General features: G+C 40.7%; 1 pseudogene; it reads right to left on the bottom strand.

Moving 5' to 3' along the window:
• Positions 1-23,530, bottom strand: part of LOC127484103 (nuclear valosin-containing protein-like pseudogene) — an 87,009-nt pseudogene extending 63,479 nt beyond the window's left edge.
• Between the last annotated feature and the right edge of the window lie 1,468 nt (positions 23,531-24,998).

The raw sequence follows: 24,998 nt of genomic DNA, 5'->3' as shown, positions 1-24,998 counted from the left end.
TCTTCAAACAGTACTTTATACTTTGTGTGTCTGTGTGGGTACAATCTATCAAAATCTTTACTTAGTATATACTAAGTTGATCTTCTATATATAAAGATAGTTGAAAATTAAAAAAATATAATAAGTCTTTGATCTTATTTTCTGGGTGATCTTCAGCAAGTAACTTAACTGTTCTAACTTCAACCTTCTAAACATGAAGATAAGAATACATTCTTTTCCTAGGTAATTAAACACAATAATGAGGCAACATACTTGAAATGTTTATATAAAACATTACATGCACACACACATACACAAGTACTTTTCAAATACTTTTATTACTAATATTTGTCAACATAAACTTCTACCACCTCACTGAGAAAGCTTTCTAGTGTTTCTCATGTGACTTAGCACTACTCTCTTCTATAGTATAGGATAAGTGCCTTCTGCCCAACCTTGAACTTTTATATATGGGGTTTACATCCTTATCCTAGAAGAGTAGAAAGCTTCTTAATGACTCAACTAGTTACAATTATAATGTTCGTCCAAGAAAATTAGTTTCCATCTCTGATTAACTCTGCCAATAAGAATATCATTTTAATACAAATATTCATCAAGCAGGTGGTTCTGGGGAAAAAACAAAAAGTTACTTTAAAAATAAGACTAGTTAAATTATTATAGCATTTCAGTGAATCAACATAACATACTTGTATAATCTTGCTGATGATATAACATTCAAAGAAGTAACTAGCGATACTCTACTCTTCAGAAAAATGGTCTTTGCTGGTAGAATTAACTACACTCTCTTGTTTGGCTAAACTAGTCTGCAGACAATTAATTTCTCAAAATTACTCAAATTAGGGCTCTCCTGACTTCAAGAACTTATGTCAAAATAAAATCACCATATCACACATGCCTTAGACAGGAGTCAGCTATCAAGAAATATAGTTCAGGCTGGGGATAAAGAAGCAATCAAAATGTCAGAAGAATTAAACTATAGTTGCTATATTAGACATAGCTGAAAAAGTTACAAACTGAGTATATTCTTTTTTTTAACTTTTATTTAATGAATATAAATTTCCAAAGTACGATTTATGGATTACAATGGCTTCCCCCCCATACCGTCCCTCCCACCCACAACCCTCCCCTTTCCCACTCCCTCTCCCCTTCCATTCACATCAAGATGCATTTTCAATTATCTTAATATACAGAAGATCAGCTTAGTATACATTAAGTAAGGATTTCAACAGTTTGCTCCCACACAGAAACATAAAGTGAAAAATAATAGATGATTTTTTTTAAATGATGATGAAATCAGATCAGAACTATTGTCATGTTTAATCCCAGTGAGAATCAAGTTGGGAGTTGATAATTTCTTTTTTTTTTTTTTTACAGAGGATCAGTTTAGTATACATTAAGTAAAGATTTCAACAGTTTGCACCCCCATAGAAACATAAAGTGAAATATACTGTTTGAACACGTTATAGCATTAAATCTCAATGTACAGCACATTAAGGACAGAGATCCTACATGAGGAGTAAGTGCACAGTGACTCCTGTTGTTGACTTTACCAATTGACACTCCTGTCTATGGCATCAGTAGTCTCCCTATGCTCCAGTCATGAGTTTCCAAGGCTATGGAAGCCCTCTGAGTTCTCTGATTCTTATCTTGTTTAGACAAGGTCATAGTCAAAGTGGAGGTTCTCTCCTCCCTTCAGAGAAAGGTACCTCCTTCTTTGAAGACCTGTTCTTTCCACTGGGATCTCACTCGCAGAGATCTTTTGCCAGGGTGTCTTGGCTTTCCATGCCTGAAATACTCTCATGGGCTTTTCAGCCAGATCCGAATGCCTTTAGGGTTGATTCTGAGGCCAGAGTGCTATTTAGGACATCTGCCATTCTATGAGTCTGCTGAGTATCTCACTTCCCATGTTGGATCACTCTCCCCTTTATTTATTCTATCAGTTAGTGTTAGCAGGTACTAGACTTGTTTATGTGCTCCCCTTGACTCTTAGTCCTCTCATTATGATCAATTGTGAACTGAAATTGATCACTTGTGTGGGGAGCAACCCGGACTTAGTCTAAGTTACTGGAATTAAGACTTATTCTATGCATCTGCTCTCCCACAATATGGCGCTGGGAGAGAAGAAAACAGTTTCTGCACAGCTGCCTCCAGTTCAGCCAATAAACTGTAGGACCTGCTCCTGATTGGAGGAGAGCAGCGTACTCAGCATGTGGGCAGCCGAGCATGGATTGGCGGAGGAGGACTATAAAGGAGGAGAGAGACAGCATGCACCAGGAACATCTAAGGGGAACATCTAAGAGGAACATCTAAGGGGAACACCTGTGCAGCCCCCAAGAGAGCCGGCCAGCAGTGTGCCACTCCCCTGCGGAAGTGGGGAATGTGGCCAGGGGGAACTGCCCTTCCACGGAGGTGGAAGGGACAGTAGCCAACCCGGGAAGAACCAGCAGCAAACCCGGGGAGGGCCGAGCAGACGAAAGAACAGCGCAGGGTCTTGTGTCGCTCCTCCATGAAGAGGGGGAGCGACATAATGGTGCCGTGACTCGGATAGGAAACCTAGGAGGGAAAAACCGGGAAGAACTGGGAAAATATCGGAGAGAGAGACTAGCAAACAGCCTAGGGAAAAGCCGGACGAAAAAGGTGCCGGAAGGAGCTATTGAAAGCCTAGGCATAGACTCAGATACGGACTACGGGGGGAAGCTGGGAGAAATCTCTAAGGTCGAAAGCAAAAGTGAAAGCTAGAACAAACAGACTCAGATGCGGACTGTGGGGAGAGGCCAGGAGAAATGAGGGAGGAATATTGTTGGAAGAAAGCTTGGGGAAACATACCGGGTAGAGAAAAATGTTAGGGAAATTGAAGCCGTGGGGGGCAGGCCGAGGCGGAGATGAAAGCCACTTTGGGATTCTCAAGTTAGCCCGGGAAGAGGGGCGAAAAGTTGAAACCAGAAGCAGAAGCGTAAGCCAGATTGGGATCCGTCTGATTAGCCCGGGGAGCAAAGGACGGGAAGCCAAATCGTGGGGCGGAGACGTGAGCTGGGTTGAATTCGCCAGGCTAGCCCGGGGAACTTGGATTGAATGCTAATGGCGGAGACATAAGCTACGCTGTGTGACTCGCGGAGGCTGCCACGCGCAGACAGAGCGTGCGGGGCACAAGTAGATAGGGAACGCTGGGCTAAGTGCGAGACCGTGGAGTGTGCACGCAAAGCCGAGCCGCACAGATGAGAGAGGCGCGGGCTGAAGCGGCTCAGAGCCGGAAAGCCGCCGAGAGGCAGCCTCGGGGCGGGCGCCGGGAGGCTGCAGGGATAAGAGAAACAGAAGTTTAGAAGTAAAATGAGAGAAATAGGAATGCTGGAAGATAGAAGTAAAATGGGAGAAATAGGAATGCCCGGAGATAGAGAAATAGAGAAATAGAAAGGCCTCCCCTCAACATGGCAATTAGAAGGCTTGGATTCGGTCTGCCTGATTAAGGCGGTAAGCACCAGCAGGCAGCTCGAGCAGAGCATGCGCTGCAGGGCACCGAACACAGGCACGTATCAGCGCCTAAAAACCTCCTCACAACATGGCGAAGAGAGGACCCGGATTCGGTTTGCCTGATTGATAGGACTTGTAAGAACCTGTGGCAACTCTAGCAAGCAGAGCAGAGTGTGTGCCGCGGGACACCGAAGACAGGCGCGTATCAACGCCAAAAAATAAAAAGAAAGGGGGATCTGTGGGGAGCAACCCGGACTTAGTCTAAGTTACTGGAATTAAGACTTATTCTATGCATCTGCTCTCCCACAATATGGCGCTGGGAGAGAAGAAAACATTTTCTGCACAGCTGCCTCCAGTTCAGCCAATAAACTGTAGGACCTGCTCCTGATTGGAGGAGAGCAGCGTACTCGGCGTGTGGGCAGCCGAGCACAGATTGGCGGAGGAGGACTATAAAGGAGGAGAGAGACGGCATGCACCAGGAACATCTAAGGGGAACATCTAAGGGGAACATCTAAGGGGAACACCTGTGCAGCCCCCGAGAGAGCCGGCCGGCAGTGTGCCACTCCCCTGCGGAAGTGGGGAATGTGGCCAGGGGGAACTGCCCTTCCACGGAGGTGGAAGGGACAGTAGCCAACCCGGGAAGAACCAGCAGCAAACCCGGGGAGGGCCGAGCAGACGAAAGAACAGCGCAGGGTCTTGTGTCGCTCCTCCATGAAGAGGGGGAGCGACAACTTGGAATAGTGAGATGGCATTGGTACATGCCACCCTGATGGGATTGAATTGGAATCCCCTGGTATGTTTTTAACTCTACCATTTGGGGCAAGTCAGCTTGAGCATGTCCCAAATTATACATCTCTTCCCTCTCTTATTCCCACTCTTATGTTTAACAGGGATCACATTTCAGTTAATTTTCAACACTTAAGAATAACTGTGTATTAATTACAGAATTAAACCAGTCATATTAAGTAGAACACACAAAAAAACTACTAAGAGGGATAATGTATTAAGTTGTAAATTAACAGTCAGATCTATGCTGATCAAGTCACCGTTTCCCATAGTGTCGATTTCACTTCAGGAGGTTTCCTTTTTGGTGTTCAGTCAGTTGTCACCGATCAGGGAGAACATATGGTATTTGTCCCTTTGGGACTGGCTTACTTCACTCAGCATGATGTGTTCCAGATTCTTCCATTTTGTTGCAAATGACTGGATTTCGTTGTTTCTTACTGCGGTATAGTATTCTAAAGAGTACATATCCCATAATTTCTTTATCCAGTCTACCGTTGATGGGCATTTAGGTTGGTTCCAGGTCTTAGCTATTGTGAATTGAGCTGCAATAAACATTAGGCTGCAGACCGCTTTTTTTTTGCCAATTTAAATTCCTTTGGGTAAATTCCAAGGAGTGGGATGGCTGGGTCGAACAGTAGGGTTATCTTCAGGTTTCTGAGGAATCTCCAGACTGACTTCCATAGTGGCTTGACCAGTTTGCATTCCCACCAACAGTGGGTTAGTGTCCCTTTTTCCCCACATCCTCACCAGCATCTGTTGTTGGTAGATTTCTGAATGTGAGCCACTCTAACCGGGGTGAGGTGAAACCTCATTGTGGTTTTGATTTGCATTTCCCTGATTGCTAATGACCTTGAACATTTTTTCATGTGCCTGTTGGCCATTTGGATTTCCTCTTTTGAAAAATGTCTATTGAAGTCCTTGGCCCATCTCTTAAGTGGGTTGTTGGTTTTGTTTTTGTGGAGTTTCTTGATCTCTTTGTAGATTCTGGTTATTAACCCTTTATCTGTTGCATAGTTTGCAAATATTTATTCCCATTCTGTCGGTTGTCTCTTCACTCTCCTGACTGTTTCTTTTGCAGTACAGAAACTTCTCAATTTGATGCAATCCCAATAGTTGATTTTGGCTTTGACTGCCTGTGCCTCCCGGGTCTTTTCCAGAAACTCTTTGCCTGTGCCAATATCTTGAAGGGTTTCTCCAATGTTCTCTAGTAACTTGATGGTGTTAGGACGTAGATTTAGGTCTTTAATCCATATTGAGTGGATTTTTGTGTAAGGTGTAAGGTAGGGGTCTTGCTTCATGATTCTGCACGTGGAAATCCAATTTTCCCAGCACCATTTATTGAATAGACTGTCCTTGCTCCAGGAATTAGTTTTAGATCCTTGATCAAATATAAGTTGGCTGTAGATGTTTGGGTTGATTTCTGGTGTTTCAATTCTGTTCCATTGGTCTATCCATCTGTTTCTGTACCAGTACCATGCTGTTTTGATTACAACTGCCCTGTAGTATGTCCTGAAATCTGGTATTGTGATGCCTCCGGCTTTGTTTTTGTTGTACAAGATTGCTTTAGCTATTCGAGGTCTCTTGTGCCTCCATATAAATTTCAGCACCATTTTTTCCAGATCTGAGAAGAAGGTCTTCGGTATCTTGATTGGTATTGCATTGAATTTATAAATTGCTTTTGGGAGAATGGACATTTTGATGATATTGATTCTTCCAATCCATGAGCATGGAAGATTTTTCCATTTTTTGGTATCCTCTTCTATTTCTTTCTTTAAGGTTTTGTAATTTTCATCGTAGAGATCTTGAACGTCCTTGGTTAAGTTTATTCCAAGGTATTTGATTGTTTTTGTAGCTATTGTGAATGGGATTGATCTTAGAAGTTCTTCCTCAGCCATGGCATTGTCTGTGTATACAAAGGCTGTTGATTTTTGTGCATTGATTTTATACCCTGCTACTTTGCCAAACTCTTCTATGAGTTCCAATAGTCTCTTAGTAGAGTTCTTTGGGTCCCCTAAATAAAGAATCATGTCATCTGCAAAGAGGGATAGTTTGAGTTCTTCCTTCCCAATTTGTATCCCTTTAATTTCTTTTTCTTGCCTAATAGCTCTGGCTAGAACCTCCAGAACTATATTGAATAGCAGTGATGAGAGTGGACATCCCTGTCTGGTACCAGATCTCAGTGGAAATGCTTCCAACTTTTCCCCATTCAATAGGATGTTGGCTGTGGGCTTTTCATAGATTGCTTTGATTGTATTGAGGAATGTCCCTTCCAAACCCAGTTTGCTTAGAGTTTTCATCATGAACGGGTGTTGTATTTTATCAAATGCTTTCTCGGCATCTATTGAGATAATCATATGGTTTTTCTTCTGCAGTCTGTTAATGTGGTGTATCACATTGATTGTCTTGCGCACATTAAACCATCCCTGCATACTAGGGATAAATCCCACTTGGTCTGGGTGGATGATCTTTCTGATGTGTTGTTGCATTCTATTGGCGAGAATTTTATTGAGGATTTTTGCATCTATGTTCATCAGGGATATTGGTCTGTAATTCTCTTTCAGTGCTGCATCTTTTTCCAGCTTAGGAATTAAGGTGATGCTGGCTTCATAGAAAGAATTTGGGAGGATTCCCTCTTCTTCGATTGTTCTGAATAGTTTGAGAAGAATTGGAGTTAGCTCTCCTTTAAATGTCTGGTAGAATTCAGCAGTGAATCCATCTGGTCCTGGGCTTTTCTTTGTTGGGAGGGCCTTTATTACTGTTTCAATTTCTGTCTCAGTTATGGGTCTGTTTAGGTTTTCGATGTCTTCCTGGTTCAATTTAGGTAGGTTGCATGTGTCCAGGAATCTATCCATTTCTGATAGGTTTCCCTGTTTGCTGGCATACAAGTCCTTGTAGTAATTTCTGATGATTCTTTTTATTTCTGTGGTGTCTGTTGTTACGTTTCCTTGTTCATCTCTGATTTTATTGATTTGGGTCTTTTCTCTTCTTTTTTTAGTTAGTTGGGCCAATGGGGTGTCAATTTTGTTTATTTTTTCAAAAAACCAGCTCCTCGTTTGGCTGATTTTTTGTAATGTTTTTCTTGATTCAATCCTGTTGATTTCTTCTCTGATTTTAATTATTTCTCTTCTCCTACTAGATTTGGGTCTGGTTTGCTGTAGGTTTTCTAGATCCTTGAGGTGATTTGAAAGCTCATCTATTTGGTGCCTTTCCAATTTCTTGATGTAGGCACCTATTGATATAAACTTCCCTCTTAACACTGCTTTTGCTGTGTCCCATAAGTTTTGGTATGTTGTGCTGTTATCCTCATTTACTTCCAGAAAGTTTTTGATTTCTCTTTTGATTTCTTCTATGACCCATTGTTCATTCAGGAGCATGTTGTTCAATCTCCATGTGTTTGCGTATGCTCTAGGGATTCCTGAGTTGCTAATTTCCAACTTCATTCCTTTATGGTCTGCGAAGCTGCATGGTATGATTCTAATTCTTTTGAATTTGCTGAGACTTGCTTTATGGCCTAGTATGTGGTCAATCCTAGAGAAAGTTCCATGTACTGCTGAGAAGAATGTAAAATCTTTAGCTGTAGGATTGAAAGTTCTGTATATATCTGTTAGATCCATTTGGGCTATAGTGTCGTTTAAATCTACTGTATCCTTGTTGATCTTCTGTCCTATTGATCTGTTTCTGAGAGTGGAGTATTGAAGTCCCCCAGTACTATTGTATTGGGGTCTAACTCTCCCTTTAAGTCCATTAACAAATCTTTTAGATAAACCGGTGCCCTGTAGTTAGGTGCATATAAATTGATAATTGTTATATCTTCCTGTTGAATTGATCCCTTAATCATTATGTAGTGTCCCTCTTTGTCTCTCTTAACGGTTTTTGTGGTAAAGTTTATGGTGTCTGATATTAAGATGGCTACGCCCGCTCTTTTTTCATTTCTGTTGGCGTGGTATATCTTTTTCCAGCCTTTCACTTTCAGTCTGTATGGATCTTTGTTGGAAAGATGTGTTTCTTGTAAGCAGCAAATAGATGGGTTTTGTTCCTTAACCCAATCAGCCAATCGGTGTCTTTTAACTGGACAGTTCAGGCCATTCATGTTCAATGTGACTAATGATAAGTGGTAACTTTGCCCTGCCATTTGCCAAAGATAAGTTCTAATATATGCTTTGAATTCCCTGTGATCTTTTGCTGTGAGCTTTCCTTCCTTGGTTTCCTTCCTTTACCTTCTTTCATATTGATGACCGTGTTTCTTTGTTTCTGTGTGTAACACATCTTTAAGCAACTTTTGCAGGGCTGGACGAGTGGCAACAAATTCTTTCAATTTCTGTTTGTTATGAAAAGTCTTTATTTCACCTTCATTCACAAATGATAGCTTTGCAGGATATAATATTCTCGGCTGGCAGTTGTTCTCTCTTAGTACCTGCGCTATATCTCGCCATTCCCTCCTAGCTTGTAGAGTTTCTGATGAGAAGTCAGCTGTGAGTCTGATTGGAGATCCTCTGAGAGTAATCTGACGTTTCTCTCTTGGACATTTTAGGATCTTTTCTTTATGTTTCACTGTGGAGAGTTTAATTACAACGTGTCGTGGTGAGGATCTCTTTTGGTCGTGTTTATTAGGGGCTCTGTGAGCTTCCTGTACTAGGATTTCTCTGTCCTTCTCCAAACCTGGGAAATTTTCTGCTAATATCTCACTAAAAAGGCCTTCTAATCCTTTCTCCCTCTCCATGCCTTCAGGAACTCCTAGAACCCGAATGTTGGGTTTTTTAATAGTATCCTGAAGATTCCCGACAATGTGTTTTAGATTTCTAATTTCCTCTTCTTTTCTTTGGTCCGACTGTATCCTTTCCTGTTCTCTGTCTTCTAAGTCCGATATTCTTCTTCTGCTTCACCCATTCTGTTTGTAAGGCTCTCTATTGTGTTTTTCATTTGATCTATTGAATTCTTCACTTCAGTCACTATCCCAGTTTCCTGTTGTACTAGTTGGTTCATTTCATTTTGATTCCTCCTTAATATTTCATTTTCACGAGAGAGATTTTCTATCTTGTCCATTAAGGATTTCTGTAGTTCAAGAATTTGTTTTTGAGAACTTCTTAATGTTCTTATCAATTTTTTGAGATCTGCTTCTTGCATTTCTTCTATGTCATCATCTTCATAATCTTGAATTGGGGTGTCTTTTTCATTTGAGGGCGTCATGGTGACTTCTTTATTACCTCGGTTTTTGCGTTTGTTATTTGGCATATTGGAGATATTTGGTTTCTTCACTGTGGTGCTTTTTCTTGTTATACTATGACTCTAGATTAAGTGGGCTATCTGTTTTTGATGGAGCCTTAGGGCTTGAGATGGGTGTGGCCTGAGAGCTCTGTTTGGTGTGCCAAAGGTGACACTCCCAGGTTAGGCATGGTAAACCTCTCTCTCTCTCTCTCTCTCTCTCTCTTTTTGATTCAAAAGGGAAGTAATTCTGCACAGCTGAACGAAGTTGGAGGTAGTTAGCAGGCAAATGATATACCCACAGGAGCCAGAGATTGGAAGCTCTTTCCCAAGGACCACACAGGGAATCTGTTCGGCCCTCAGAGTGGGCTCAAATTCTCCTTCAGTCTCCCACTGGGTTGCCAAAGTTATGGAATTGTAGCGTCTCTGGAGAGTGCTCACGTGAATTCCGTGAGTTCTCTCCCCCACCGTCTCTTTTTTCACAGTCTCAGTTCAGTAGCACCACAAATTTACTAGGTCCTAATCTCCTGTTAATTCGCCCCGCCCAGAGTCAGGTTTTTCTGCTAGGCTCAGGGCCGGTGCAGACCTGAGGTCGCTCTGCTTATGACGTGTGTCCAAGATGGCGCCTGCTCTTTGTCTTGCTCGCCCTTGAGAGGTGAGCGGAGAGAGAGAAACCCGTGTCCGTACCAGTCACCTTTTTTTTTTCCTCTCTCTCTCTTCCAGCTAGCCTGGTGAAGTTCCCCCCCCCGGGGGTCGTTCCCTCTAGTCTCCTCTCTCCAAACTGAGTATATTCTATAAGAGATCTATAAGACATTCCATTTACAATAGCAACAAAATGTGTTGGTAAAAAAGGCACCGTCATTGCTGAGAACAACAGAGGTGGATTTCCTCTATAAGTCAGTCCTGATGGTAAGAAATGTCATAGAATGAGAACTGAGGTAGCAATTTCAATGTTGCTTCCAAATAATAGGAACCATGTGGCAGCTCTTAAGTATAGAGGCAAGCTGTATTCACCTTCTGTAGGACACAAGTAGTGGGGCTGATGCTATGGCATGGTAGGTTAGGTCTCTGCCTGCAGTGCTGGCACCCCATATGTATTCCAGTTCATGCCCAGATGCATAGCTTCCAATTCAGCTCCCTGCTGGTGTGCCTGGGGAGGCAGCAGAAGCTGGCCCAAGTGCTTGAGCCTCTGTACCCATGTGGAGACCCCAAGGAAGCTCCTGGCTCCTGGCTTTGGATAGGCCCAGCTCCAGCCCCCCCTGCTCTATAATTCCACCTCTCAAATAAATAAATCTTTAACAAAAAAGACACAATTAGCAGCCAAGTGAGCTTGAAAAAGAGAGCCCTATTAATGGTTATTAAAGAATACATCCTTAGAACATGGATTTTTCAGATAAAAGATCAATCAATACAATCAGAAGAACAAATATTGGATGAATGCAACAAGTGAAGGCAGGTGTTCCAACAGTCATATTTCTGTTGTTTCTAAACATAAGCCAATTTTCAAAGATAAAACTCACTGATTTAATGAAAGAGCAATTCTCAGAATTGTGTAATATCACAGCAAGTATATATAGAGCAAATCTTCCAGTCTCTAAGTAAAATGAACTGTCACAGCATTTATGTGGGAAGTTACATAGTTAGTTGAGATAGATGTCCAAATACTTCTGACCTATACATCCTAAGTATAAAGCAGCATCGTAGCCCTCTATCAGAGTAAATGTGTAGGCGGCCCCAAAAGAAAATGGTGTCCTAGTCCAAGGTCAGTTTTCAAAGAGTCTACTGGCTCTCCAAGCCCAACATGGTTAATTTCCCTGGTCTTAAATTGTGTAACTGGAGTGAACGAACTTAGTAATCAGGAGAACTGCAACACTGGCTTCTTGGATCATAGTGTAAACATTCAAGTGAAACCCTCTGTCATGTACTATTTGTGAGGCCCTGAACATGCATTGCAACACACAAAGGAACAAGCTTAAGTCCATCCAGTATGCACCCAGGACCCCATCAGCTGTGTTTACCAGGTGATCTTGGCAGGATCTTCCTGGTGATAGCTCTCAGTTCTCAAGCCTCTTTGCTGTTGACTTGCAGACCACTTCCTGTCAGGAGTACAGCCAAGATGGCTGAATAGGGTGTGAGCGCACTAGTTTCATCTGAACTGGAATACGAAGAAAACAAAAGAAGAACTACATTTCCAGGGGCCTGACTGCTAAGAATTTTCAGTGATGAAATAAATAAAACAATGAAGACTCCATGGGACAAGAGGAAAGAAGAAAGAGACACTGCTGCAGCTAGCCTTGTAGCACAGCCAGCTGCTAGCTGGGAGCTGCCATTATACCATAACAAGGTAGTGAGAAATTGCTGCACACTCTGAGGCTTGCAGCTTTAGCTAAGAAGGAATTCCATGGTCACCCACTTTTACTTCAGCCAGGGGAGCTGGCTGGGGTCTGAGGAAGTCCTGGGCTTGGGACAGGGAAGCTGCCTTGCTTGCTTCCCCTCTCCTACTCCTGCAAAGCACAATATTTGGCAACAAAAAGTCAGACAGTGGTCCTCTGTTCAACTCGTACTAGTATCGGAATCAACATCATGAGATGTCATCTTCTTAAAGAGAAATGAGAGGAGACTATGGCATCCCACATCACTGGCAATACCACCTGAGAGAGTATCTTGTGGATCACTCAGACTTTGAGTCCAGCCTGGAGTGTTAGTTGGGGATAGGGTGTCCACCTAACCCTGTGAAACAGGAGCACATCGTCTACTTCCAATACAACTCACAAAGGCTCCTGGTGAATAGCAGGGAGGAAGTACCACCTTCACAAGGCATGTACAGGCTACTGCAGTTTGCATGCTTGTGACTAGGGGATTTAATGTGGTGGATAAACTTGCAGTCCCTACTGACTGAATCTGGCTGAGAAGGTTGGCAGGGGTGTGGTATCTACTTAGGCCTATGAGGTGCTCCCTTATCACTGGTGCCTGTACTGAAACTGCCACAGTAGAACACTGACAACTAGCTCTGGGAGTGCCTTGGCTCACTTCATGGATGGAGCAGCCTTTCAGGGCTGAGAGTGGATGCCGTATTCTCTGTGACTGCAGAATTCTGTGACTGCATGATAGGGCATGGAGTGTAGGTAGCTGGGCTTCTGGAAAATCATGGATTCTGTCCTCATAGCCCAAGAGTTCCATGGTGCCTTGGGTGGATGATTATAGAGGAGTCTATGCTCACTCTGAGGAGCTAAAGATCTTTCCTGCTTTTCATGTGAATGTGTGTGTAGGGTGTGTAGCCGCTATGGGCTCATCCAGGGCATTTACCACCTGGGCAGAGAGGAGGCAAATAAGTGATCACAGCAGCCAGCATGATATCCTCTCCATACTGATGATAGAGCTCTACCACATCCAACAAGGGTGTCACCCTGGACTCCTGCACCATCCTTACACTGACCCCTTACCCTGAGGCCCCACCCAACACACACATCTGAATATGCACTGAAGAAGCAGACACTCCACCAAACCACAGAAGCATAGTTCACTGAGGAGAAACCAACAAGCAGTTCCACAAAACCTAGGAATAAACATAGGAAAATAAGAGACATGAACAAGAAAGACAATATGACTCCCAGCAAAACAAACAAACAAACAAAAAACCCACAGCACTTCAATATTAGGATGTGAAGATGAGGAAATTAATTAAACGCCTGAAAAGAAATTCAAAAGAATGATCATAAGCTTACTCAAAAACAATGAGAAGTAAATTCATGATTTAAAGAAATTCACACACAACATAGATGAAAAACATGCCTGTGATAGACATTGAAAAATCAAACTGAAATATGAGAAATGAAGAATTCAGTATACAAAATAAAAATACAGTGGAAAGCCTTAACATAGACTTGGTAAGACAGAAGAAAGAATATCTGATCTAGAAGACAAATCTTAGGAAATATCTCAGTCAGACAAAAAAATTTTAAAAAAATGAGAAAAACTGAAAATAGTGTTTGAGATAACATGAAAAGATCTGACAAACATGTTCTAGGAGTTTCTTAAAGTATGGAAAGAGAGAATGTATAAGAAAGCCTGCTCAGTGAAATAATAGCAGGAAATTTCTCTAAGGGGCTGGCGCTATGGCATAGTAGGCTAAGCCTCCGCTTGTGGTTCCTGTCCAAGTGGCTCTTCTTATGAGCCAGCTCTCTGATATAGCCTGGAAAAACATTAGAGGATGACCCAAGTGTTTGGGCATCTGCACCGCATGGGAGACCCAGAAAAGTTGCTGGCTCTTGGCTTCGGATCAGCTCAACTCCAGCCATTGTGGTCATTTGGGGAGAAACTAGTGGATGGAAGACCTTTCTCTCCATCTCTCTTTCATTCTGTAGCTTTATCTCATAAATAAAATCTTTAAAAAAAAACTTCCCTGGGGCTGGCACAGTGGTGCAATGGGTAAAGCTGCCACCTGCAGTGCTGGCATCCCATAAGGATGCCAGTTTGAGTTCCAGATGCTCCATTTCCAATCCAGCTCCCTGTTGATATGCCTGAGAAAGCAGCAAAAGATGGCTCAAGTCTTTGGGCCGTTGAACCCATGTGGGAGACTTGGAGGAGCTTCCTGGTATCAGATCAGCTCAGCTCCCACCATTGTGGCTACTGGGAGAGTGAATCAGTGGAAGGAAGATCTCTCTTTCTGTGCCTTTGCCTCTGCCTCTCTGTAGCTCTGACTTTCAAATAAATGAATGAATCTTTTTTAAAAAAAATACTTCTCTAATTTGAAGAAAGAAAGGGACACCCAAGTACGGGAAGCACATAGAACTCCTAATAGACATGTCCAGAAAAGATCTTCACCATGACACATTATAGTCAAATTATCAATAGTAAAACATAAAGAAAAGATTTTAAAATGTGCAAGAGAGACATGCCTGATTACCTTCAGAGGATCTGCAATTAGACTCCCAGTTGATTTCACATCAGAAACCTTATAGACTAAGGGAGAATGGGAAGACACAGTCCAGTATTAAAAAAAATATATTGGCAAGCCAGAATAAAGTACCCTGCAAAGCTCCCATTTACAAATGCAGTGAAAAATGAAGACCTTCCAAAAAATAAAAAAGAAATTGAAAGACTTTGTCACCATTTGTCAACATGATGCCTAAGGATGTGCTTACACATAGAAACAGAGAAAGACAATCATTATGAAACCATAAAAGCTTAGTCTCCTAGTCAAAGTACAAAGAAATCAAAAGCAAACAATAGGAATATTCATGGAAAAACTGCAGAGCCAAGTCATTACTTATAAATAATAAGCTTGAATGTAAGTGGCCTAAATTCTCCAATTAAAAGATATAGACTAGCTAAATGGATTAAAATACAAAACCCATCTTTTTACTGCCTACAATAAACACATCTCTGCAACAAAGATACACACAGACTTTGAAAGTTAAAGGATGGAAAAATATATTCTATAACAACAAGAAGTTAAACTGAGCAGTATTAGCCATGGTAATATCATACAAAACAGACTTTAAAGTAAAAACTGTTAAAAGAGACAAAGAAGGGCATTATGTAATAATCAAGGGATCAATCCAACAGAAAGATGTGAGTACAGTAAATGTATTTGCACCCAATGCCAGAGTGCCTGATTATTTAAAACAAATATTAATGGATCTAAACAGAGATATAGATTCCAATACAATAATAATGGGGGACTGAAACATCCCAATTTCATCAATATACACAACGACTAGACAAAAAATCAACAAAGAACAAATTTAATATACACTAGGGGCCAAATGACTCAATTGATATCTCCAGAACATTTCATCCCACAGTTGCAGAATACACATTCTTATCATCAGTCCATAATGATGTGCCTGGGAAAGCAGTGGATGGTGGCTGCTTCCTCTAGGATAGACCACATGCTAGGCCATAAAGCAAGGCTCAGTGTTAAAAAAATCATACTAAGTCTTCTTCCTGACCACAATGGAATGAACCTGGAAATTAATAACATAAGAAAAAAAAAAGAAAAAGAAACTCTAAGAAGCACGCAAACATATGGTGTCTGAACAACCTTCTCCTGAATGAACAGTGGATCATAGAAGAAATCAATACCATAAACAAGAGTGTCAATTTGTTAAGTCAACAACAGGAGTCACTGTGTACTTACTCATCATGTAGGATCTCTGTCCTTAATGTGCTGTACATTGTGATTTAATGCTATAACTAGTACTCAAACAGTATTTTTAACTTTGTGTTTCTATGTGGGTGCAAACTGTTGAAATACTTACTTAATATATGCTAAATTGATCTTCTGTATATAAAGAGAATTGAAAATGAAAAAAAGAAATCAAAAAGGAAAGAAATGAAAATGACAACATACATATAAAAATGTATGATATACAGCAAAAGCAGTACTAAGAGGTAAGTTTTTAGCAATTAGTGCCTACCTAAAGTAATTGGAAAGGGATCAAACAAATGATCTAATAACATATTCAGAGACATGAAAAACTAGAATAAACCAAATTCCAAATTACTATGAGGAAAGAAATACTTAAAAATTAAGGAAGGAATAAAATTGAGATGAAAAAGAAAGAAAAGAAAAGTGAACTGAAGAGCAAGATTTTTTTTAATGATACACCATGGGCCCAATTAATCTAAAAAGATAGGGGAAATGACACGTATTAATACATCAGAAATAAAAAGAAAACGCTGGGGCCGGCGATGTGGTGCAGCAGGTTAAAGCCCTGGCCTGCAGCACTGGCATCCCATATAGGCGCTGATTCAAGTCCCGGCTGCTCCTCTTCACTTCCAGCTCTCTGCTATGGCCTGGAAAAGCAGTAGAAGATGGTCTAAGTCCTTGGGACCGTGCACCCACATTGAGACCCCTAAGAAGCTCCTTGCACCTGGCTTCAGATTGGCATGGCTCCTGGCTTTGGATTGGCACAGCTCTGGCCATTGTGGCCATCTGGGGAGTGAACCAGTGGATGGAAGACCTCTCTCTCTCTCTCTCTCTCTCTCTCTCTCTCTCTCTCTCTCTGTCTCTACCTCTGTAACTCTGTTTTTCAAATAAATAAAATAATTTTTTAAAAAAGGAAATGTTACAACAGACACCAAAGAAATAAAAAATCATCAGGAATTATGACAAAAACTACATGCCAGCAAATTCAAAAATCTAGAAGAAATAGGTAGGTTTCTAGACAAGTACAATCTACCAAAATTGAGGCATGAACACACTGAAAATCTAAACAACACAATAACCAAGAAAGAGAATGAATAATAAATAAAGATCCTTCCAACATAGAAAAAGCCCAGGACGGGATGGTTTCACCACTGATTTCTACCAAACTTACAGAAGAACTAACTCCGATTGATCTCAATGTATTTCAAACAATTGAAAGGGAGGAAATCCTCTCAAACTCCTTCCATGAGGCCAACATAACATTAATTCAAAAGCCAGAAAAACACACAACAAAGAATTTCAAACCATTATACCAGATGAACATAGATACAAAAATAATCAACAAAATATGAGGGAATCAAATCCAACAATATTTCAAAAAGATTGTTAATCTGGACCAAGTGGTATTTATCTATGGTATAAAGGAATGGTTCAACATATGTAAATCAATAAATATAACACATCACATTAAGAAATAGAAGAATAAAAGCCATATTTTTATCTCAATAGATGCAGAGAAATCATTTGATAAAATATAACCTCATCTCATGATTAAAAAAAAAAACTTTTATTCTTTAGCACAATCAAAGCAAACCCACATACTGAATGAAAGAAAAGTGGGAAGCATTTCCACTAAACTCTGGAAGCAGACAAGAACATCTATTCTCACTATTGCTATTCAATATATTTCTGTAAGTTTTAGAGCCATTAGAGAAGAAATAGAAATCAAAGGGATAGAAATTGGAAAGGAGAATGTCAAATTTTCCCTGTTTGAGATGACATGATCCAATATATAGGGAAACCAAAAGATTCCACTAAGGGACTACTGGAACTCATAAAAGTGTTAGCAGAATATAAAATCAACACACAAATAAATAGCCTTTGTTTACAAAAATTACATGGCTGAGAAAGAATTTCTAAGATCAGTACCATTCACGGTAGCTACAGAAAATCTAAGTACCTCAGAGTAAATTTAACCAAGGATGTGAAAGCTCTCTTCAGGAAAATTACAAAACATTAAAGAAAGAAATACAAGACAACACATAAAAATGGAAACATCTTCCACACTTGCGGATTGGAAGGATTAATATAATCAAAATGTCCGTATTACTAAAAGTAATTTATACATTAAATTCTAAGCACCAATGGCATTCTTCTTAGATCTAGGAAAAATATCTTAGATCTTTGATCTTGGAAAAGACACTAAAAATACAGGTAATAAAAATAAAAACAAAAAGAGAAAAAATGGAATTACATCAGCTAAGATGCTTCTGCACGCTAAAGGAATCACTCAACAAAGTGAAGAAGCAACTGACAAAATGCAAAAAATTATTTGCAAACTATACAACTAATAAAGGATTATTAACCAGAATTTATAAAGAGCTTAAGAAACTCAATAGGAATGATAGAAACAATCCAGTTTAGATATGGGCAAAGAATATGAACAATCATTTTCAAATAATATTCAAATGGACAACAGAAACATGACAAATTGCTTGGGATCAGTACCCATTAAGGAAATGCAAATAAAAACCACAATCTGGTTTCACTTCACCCCAGTTAGAATGGCATACTCACGTGCACACACACACAAACAATAAATGCTAGTGAGAATGTGAGGAGAAAAGTTCCCTAATACACATTTGCTGGCAATATAAACTAGTACAACCATTACTAGAGACAATGTAGAGATTCCAGTACAATCTGAGAACAGATCTACAATATGACCTAGCCATCCCACTCCTGGGAATGTATGCAAAAGAAGTGAAATCCGCATAATTGACTTATCTGTGTCCCCATGTTTACTGCAGCTCGGTTCATAATAACTAAGATATGGAATCAACCCAGATGTCAATCAACTGATAACTGAATAAAGAAATTATGCTTTCGCTATAAAATGGATGAAACTGGAAATCATTATGCTCAGTGAAATAAGCCAGTCTCAAAAAATACAAACATCCTGATTTCAGTGATATATGGTTACTAATATATAGAGTCCAAAAATGTTATGGATAGGAGTAAAATAGACATTTTGAGATTATTGTTTATAGCTCCTTTTTAAGATTTTATTTATTTATTTGAGAGGTAGAGTTACAGACAGTGAGAGAGAGACACAGAGAGAAAGGTCTTCCTTCCATTGGTTCACTCCCCAAATGGCTGCAATGGCTGCAATGGCTGCAATGGCTGGAATTGCGCCGATCCAAAGCCAGGAGCCAGGAGCTTCTTCCTGGTCTCCCACGTGCGTGCAGGGGCCCAAGGACTTGGGTTATCTTCTACTGCTTTCCCAGGCCATAGAAGAGAGCTGGATTGGAAGAGGAGCAGCTGGAACTAGAACCAGTGCCCATATATGATGCCAGCATCGCAGGCTGAGGATTAATCTACTGCGCCACGATGCTGGCCCCTGTTGATGGCTCTTTCTATTCTTTTCAGGAACAGTGAATTTTCTTCTACTATTTGTTGAATCCTTTACTTTGTGGAGGGTTAAGCTTGTGATTATAACATAAACTGAAAGGATGTTCTTGAAAAATTAAAAGTAAAATAATAATGAAGGAGGGAGGAAGCTGCAAGCCTGGGCAGGAGAGAGGTTAGGGTAGGAAGTATCACTATGCTCCAAAATCTGAATATATGAAATGCATTAAATTTTTTCCCCTTATATAAATAAAAATTTAAAAACAAGCAAATAAATCAAAAGGAAAAAAGATAATAATTCAATTTCAAAATCATAAAAGGGAATAAAATACTTAGGAATAAACTTAACCAAGGAAATAAGATACCTAAATGTTGAAAACTATGTCACACAAATAAATGTAAATATATCCTGTGTTCACAGATTATAAAATATATATAAGAAATCAATATGATCATAGTGATCCTTAGATTCAAATCATTCTTTATAATATCCTAATAGTTATTTTTAGAAAAAAAAATTTAAAAACTATACAGAAAATTCATATAGAATGTCAAAGGATCTAAATAGCCCAAATATCTTGAAGGGTTTCCCCTATGCTCTCCATTAATTTGATGGTGTTGTGGCATAGATTTAGATCTTTAATCCATGTTGAGTGGATTTTTGTATATGGTGTAAGATAGGGGTCTTGTTTCATACTTTGACATGTGATTTAATTCCATATTTCTTGTTTGATACTGCCCTAATTCAAATTAATTGAATATATACTTAAAGAACTGCTTCATTTTTGTTACATGAAACAATTTAAAAGATGCATTAATCATCAATTTAAGATAAAGTATTTCCTCCTAATCACTCTACTTAGAATGAGAAAATGCCAATTCAGTTATTTCCAGATTATGTTTGTCTTAATAAACTCCTTCCAAAGATCATAATATTATTAGTTGTAATACTAATTTAACACCCTTTAACCATATACACCAAGAAAGATGATGTTTTGAGTTTATTTTTTATTGACAATTGTGGGGAGCAACCCGGACTGGACTGAGTTACTGGAATTAAGACTTATTCTATGCATCTGCTCTCCCACAATATGGCGCTGGGAGAGGAGAAAACAGCTTCTACGCAGCTGCCTCTTGCCAACCTGAGTGATGACCTCCAGGAGCTGAACCTGCTCCTGATTGGAGGAGAGCAGCGTACTCGGCGTGTGGGCAGCCGAGTTAGGATTGGCGGAGGAGGACTATATAGGAGGAGAGAGATGGCATGCACCAGGAACATCTAAGGGGAACATCTAAGGGGAACACCTGTGCAGCCCCCGAGAGAGCCGGCCGGCGGTGTGCCGCTCCCCTGCGGAAGTGGGGAAAGTGGCCAGGGGGAACCGCCCTTCCACGGAGGTGGAAGGGACAGTAGCCAACCCAGGAAGAACCAGCAGCAAACCCGGGGAGGGCCGAGCAGACGAAAGAACAGCGCAGGGTCCTGTGTCGTTCCTCCACGAAGATGGGGAGCGACATAATGGTGCCGTGACTCGGATAGGAAACCTATGCAGGGTTTAGTGTCGTTCCTCCACGAAGAGGGGGAGCGACAACAATAATTATATTTATATATATATATATATGGGCTACAGTGTGAGATTTTAATTGATGCATACAATGTGTCCTGAACAAATCAGGGTAAACAACATTTTCCCTTCTCTGACATTACATTTCATGATCATGGCCTTTGAGCACCTTTCCTTTGAAAGAGGAATAGATTACTATGGTCTATAGTCACACAACCATGCTATGTAACACTAGGAACTCACTCCTTTCATCCAACTCATCTATCATCTAACTTATCCAAAAAGAGAAGAGCTCTCCAGGTAGTTTTTTTAAATTAATTAATTAGGTTTTTTTGTTTGTTTGTTTGTTTTTTGACAGGCAGAGTGGGCAGTGAGAGACAGAGACAGAGAGAAAGGTTCACCCTCCAATGGTCACCGCAGCCGGTGCACTGCGGCCGGCTCACCGCGCTGTGATGGCAGGAGCCAGGTACTTATCCTGGTCTCCCATTGGGTGCAGGGCCCAAGTACTTGGGCCATCCTCCACTGCACTCCCGGGCCACAGCAGATAGCTGGCCTGGAAGAGGGGCAACCGGGACAGAATCCAGAGCCCCGACTGGGACTAGAACCCAGGGTGCCGGCACCGCAAGGCAGAGAATTAGCCTAGTGAGCCACGGCACCGGCCCAATTGATTAGTTTTAAGGAAAAAAAGACACATAGAGAAACAGAGAGGGGGAGAGAACACTCCCACCCACTGGTTCACTTCACAAATGCCTACAACTCTGATTGTGACAGATCTCAACAACGATTTAGGAATAACACCAAAAGCACAGGTGACAAAAAGCAAAAATAAAGTAAGACTGCAAAAAAACATAAAAAATTATGCATCCTAAAGGTAAAGCTGAAAAGTGAAAACAAGGAATAGGAGAAAATATTGGTAGATCATAGTATGATTAAAGAATAATACAAAGAACTTACACAACTCAAAGGGAAATATTGTAATAAAAAATGGACAAAGGATCTGATCATCTTTCCACAAGCAGCCAATAAGTGTTTGAAAATGGGCTTTCAGCATTGCCAATCAAGAACACAATGGTTATGATCTTACATATGTAAAAAAGGCTATTATCAAAAAATAAAAACTACAAGTACTGAAACAGAAATGGAGAAAGGGAACAGATAAATTATTTTCAGAAATGCAACCTGGTATACTTACTATGGAAAACACTACAGAATTGCCTCAATCAAAATTAAAAATGAATTAATAAATGATAAAGCAGTGCACTATTGGATGTGTACCTAAAGAAATAAAATTACTATCTGAAAGACACATCTGCACACCCATGTTCATGTGAGCACTATTCACAAGAACTAGATATATAAATACATTGTCTATCAAAGGATGAATAGAGAAAATGCCACACACACACACACACACACACACAAACACACACACACTAGAATCACATTCAACCTTAAAAAGGAAATCCTGACATTTTGTCATAACCTGGATTCAAAAGTATGAATGTGGATATTAAGTTGATTGAGGTATGACACAGAAATATAAATATCACACAATCTCCCTTATTTGTGGAACCTAATAAAATCAAACTTAAGCACAGACCATAATAATGTGGTTTCCAGGGGCTGAGAGTGAAGGAAATGGTAAGATGTTAGTTGAACGACACCCATTTATCATTAGGAGATAAATTAACTCCTTGAGACCTAACACACAGCACAGAAGTGAAATGAATACACTACTCAAAACTTGTTAAGATATTATTCTTTTAAAAACTATGGAAAGTAGGCCGGTGCTGTGGCTCAATAGGCTAATACTCCGCCTGCGGCGCCGGCACCCTGGGTTCTAGTCCCAGTCGGGGCGCCGGATTCTGTCCCGGTTGCCCCTCTTCCAGTCCAGCTCTCTGCTGTGGCCCGGGAAAGCAGTGGAGGATGGCCCAGGTGCTTGGGCCCTGCACCGACATGGGAGACCAGGAGAAACACTTGGCTCCTGGCTTCGGATCTGCGTGGTGCGCCGGCCGCAGTGGCCTTTGTGGGGTGAAACAACAGAAAAAGGAAGACCTTTCTCTCTGTCTCTCTGTCACTGTCCACTCTGCCTGTCAAAAAAAAAAAAAAAAACTATGTAAAGTGATGGACATGTTAGTTTGATTGTCCTAATCATTTCATAACGTACATGTACAAGGGAACTCCAAAAGACTTGTGAAAAACTAGATTAAAAGATAAAGGGAATTTTCCATAAACTTTTAAAAAAGTCCCCTCACAAATCAAAACATCACATTGCAGGCCCTGAATATATACAAATTTTGTCAATTATACTCCAATAACCTTGAAAAAATCACCCTACATCAAAATTAAAATTAAAATTAACTTAGGAATCTAGAGTTATATCTTTGTGGTTGGAAAGACTGTCGTGGAACAGAAAGTTTTAAAACATTTGTAAATGTGACTATCTATAATTTCCAATTTTAAAGTACAGAGACAGATCACATTATGTCTTGTGAACATGTAAACGCTAAGATGACGTCGAAGTACCAAAATATAACGCCCTCGTGACCCCCTAAAACCTAGACTAAAACCCTGATTGAAATAAAGCTGCTTTGGTTAACTTACCTGGTCTATGCCCTTGTGATTGCTGTGAGCAGGAATGGGACAGGACGCCTGGAGTCCTGGGTGCCAGTCCAGCCCCACACTGCAGACAGCCCCCACACTGGCCCCACACTGAGGGGAGGGTCGTGCTGTGAGCAGGAACGGGACAGGACGCCTGGAGTCCCGGGTGCCAGTCCAGCCCCCCTCCTGCAGACCAGCCCTGACACTGGCCCCACACTGAGGGGAGGGTCGTGCCAGCAACAGATGGGGCCCACAGACCCCAGAGCCGACCTCTGGGAAGCTCGCGTCCTGCCAGCCTTTTCTGGCAACGTCCAGCAACTCCCCTTCCCGGCCCCTCAGGCTTGGCCCCACACATCACCACGTCCCGGGTCTCAGGGGTTGGTGTCCTGCGACGGAAGAGGGGCAGAGAACAGACGGAGCAGCGGATGCCAGGTACCTCCAGGGAATGCTGGAGCCCGGTCCTGGGGCCTCTCTCCTCAGTGGAACGGGAGGACTACTATGGCGTCAACATCCCGCGTGATTTGGTTGGACAGCTTGCATACCAGGGGACGCATCACGACATAAAGGACGCAGCCAATCAGGATCCTCCATAGCGCTGATGCATAATTTCCGGTCTTTCTGGATGGGAAAACAAGAGGGAGTTTGGGATTCATTTCTGACACTAGGACCTCCTGGGCTCCACCTCCCTGCAATGGGGGTGGGAGGAATTTTCTCTTCTCTTCTCTGGTCCTGCCAGCCACTGGACGCCCTCTTGCATCCTCCTGAGTGGCTTCTGCTTGGAGGTTGAACATCATGCAGGTCAGCTACAATTGAATGGCTGTTTATTGGCTTAAGAGCCTTTGTTTTTTATCATATATGTGACACTTTTTGTCTAATGAATCTTCTATGTTATTTTTTAATATTGATTTAAAGAGTGTTTAAAGATATAACATAATTTAACCCTTTCTTTCCAATTTTACTTGCACGTTTATTTCTAGTTTGCCTATTGTTCTTTAATATTATTTTCTATTTGCTTCTTCCTGGCACTTAGAATACACGCACACACATACACACACACACACAATCTTTCCAGTAATCTCATTTAGCTTTTAATTTAGCTTTTTAATCTCATTTTTAGCTTTTTCTGGATTATCTCTGTATATAAACCTCATCCAATATTTTACATTTTTACAATATTTTACATTTTACAACTTATAAATTGATCTTTACACCATATAATTTCTTTTTGTTGTTTTATTTCTTTACTGCCCTTGAAGTAGAAAGCTCAAGAGAGTACAGGAATCGTGGTCTAAGTTTACTCCCAGGGAGAAAAAGCTTCAATGATGCTGTATTACTTGTGGTGTTTTCTGTATGTTCATTGCACTCTTGATCAGAGTAACAAAGTCACTGACTTTTTTGTTGTTCTGCAGGCAGTTTTCTTTTTTACTAGATGCTGAACTTCATTAAAGCTTTCCAACATGTAATCTAAATAACCATGTGATTTTCTTCTTGTGTTTTTTACCTACTTGCATGGCTTGTCTGAGAATCTTTACTATTGTGTATTTTATTAAGTCCTGCTTGTTATTGATATGTTATTTCATTTATTATATTAATATTTTGATGTGGATATGTGTAGCTCTGTTTATGAACGGGATGCTTTTAATGAAACTTAATGTTTATTTCAAGTCCTGGTCCAAAACCTTATTTTTTATTTCAAATCGTAGTCTGCTTGCATCATCCTCACTGCAATGCAGGTGTTCCAAAAGAAACTAAGAAAAAAGCTCTGCTTATTTGCACTTTGGGTGGGTCTTTGACGTGTAGATTTGTTTTTTCTTCTCTAAAAT

This window comes from Oryctolagus cuniculus, chromosome 15 (genome assembly GCF_051225735.1).
Source record: "Oryctolagus cuniculus isolate XC-2025 breed Fujian yellow rabbit chromosome 15, ASM5122573v1, whole genome shotgun sequence".
Taxonomy (NCBI): Eukaryota; Metazoa; Chordata; class Mammalia; order Lagomorpha; family Leporidae; genus Oryctolagus; species Oryctolagus cuniculus.
The sequence above is the reverse complement of the archived record's forward strand: the minus strand, read 5'-3'. Positions and strand labels throughout refer to the sequence as shown.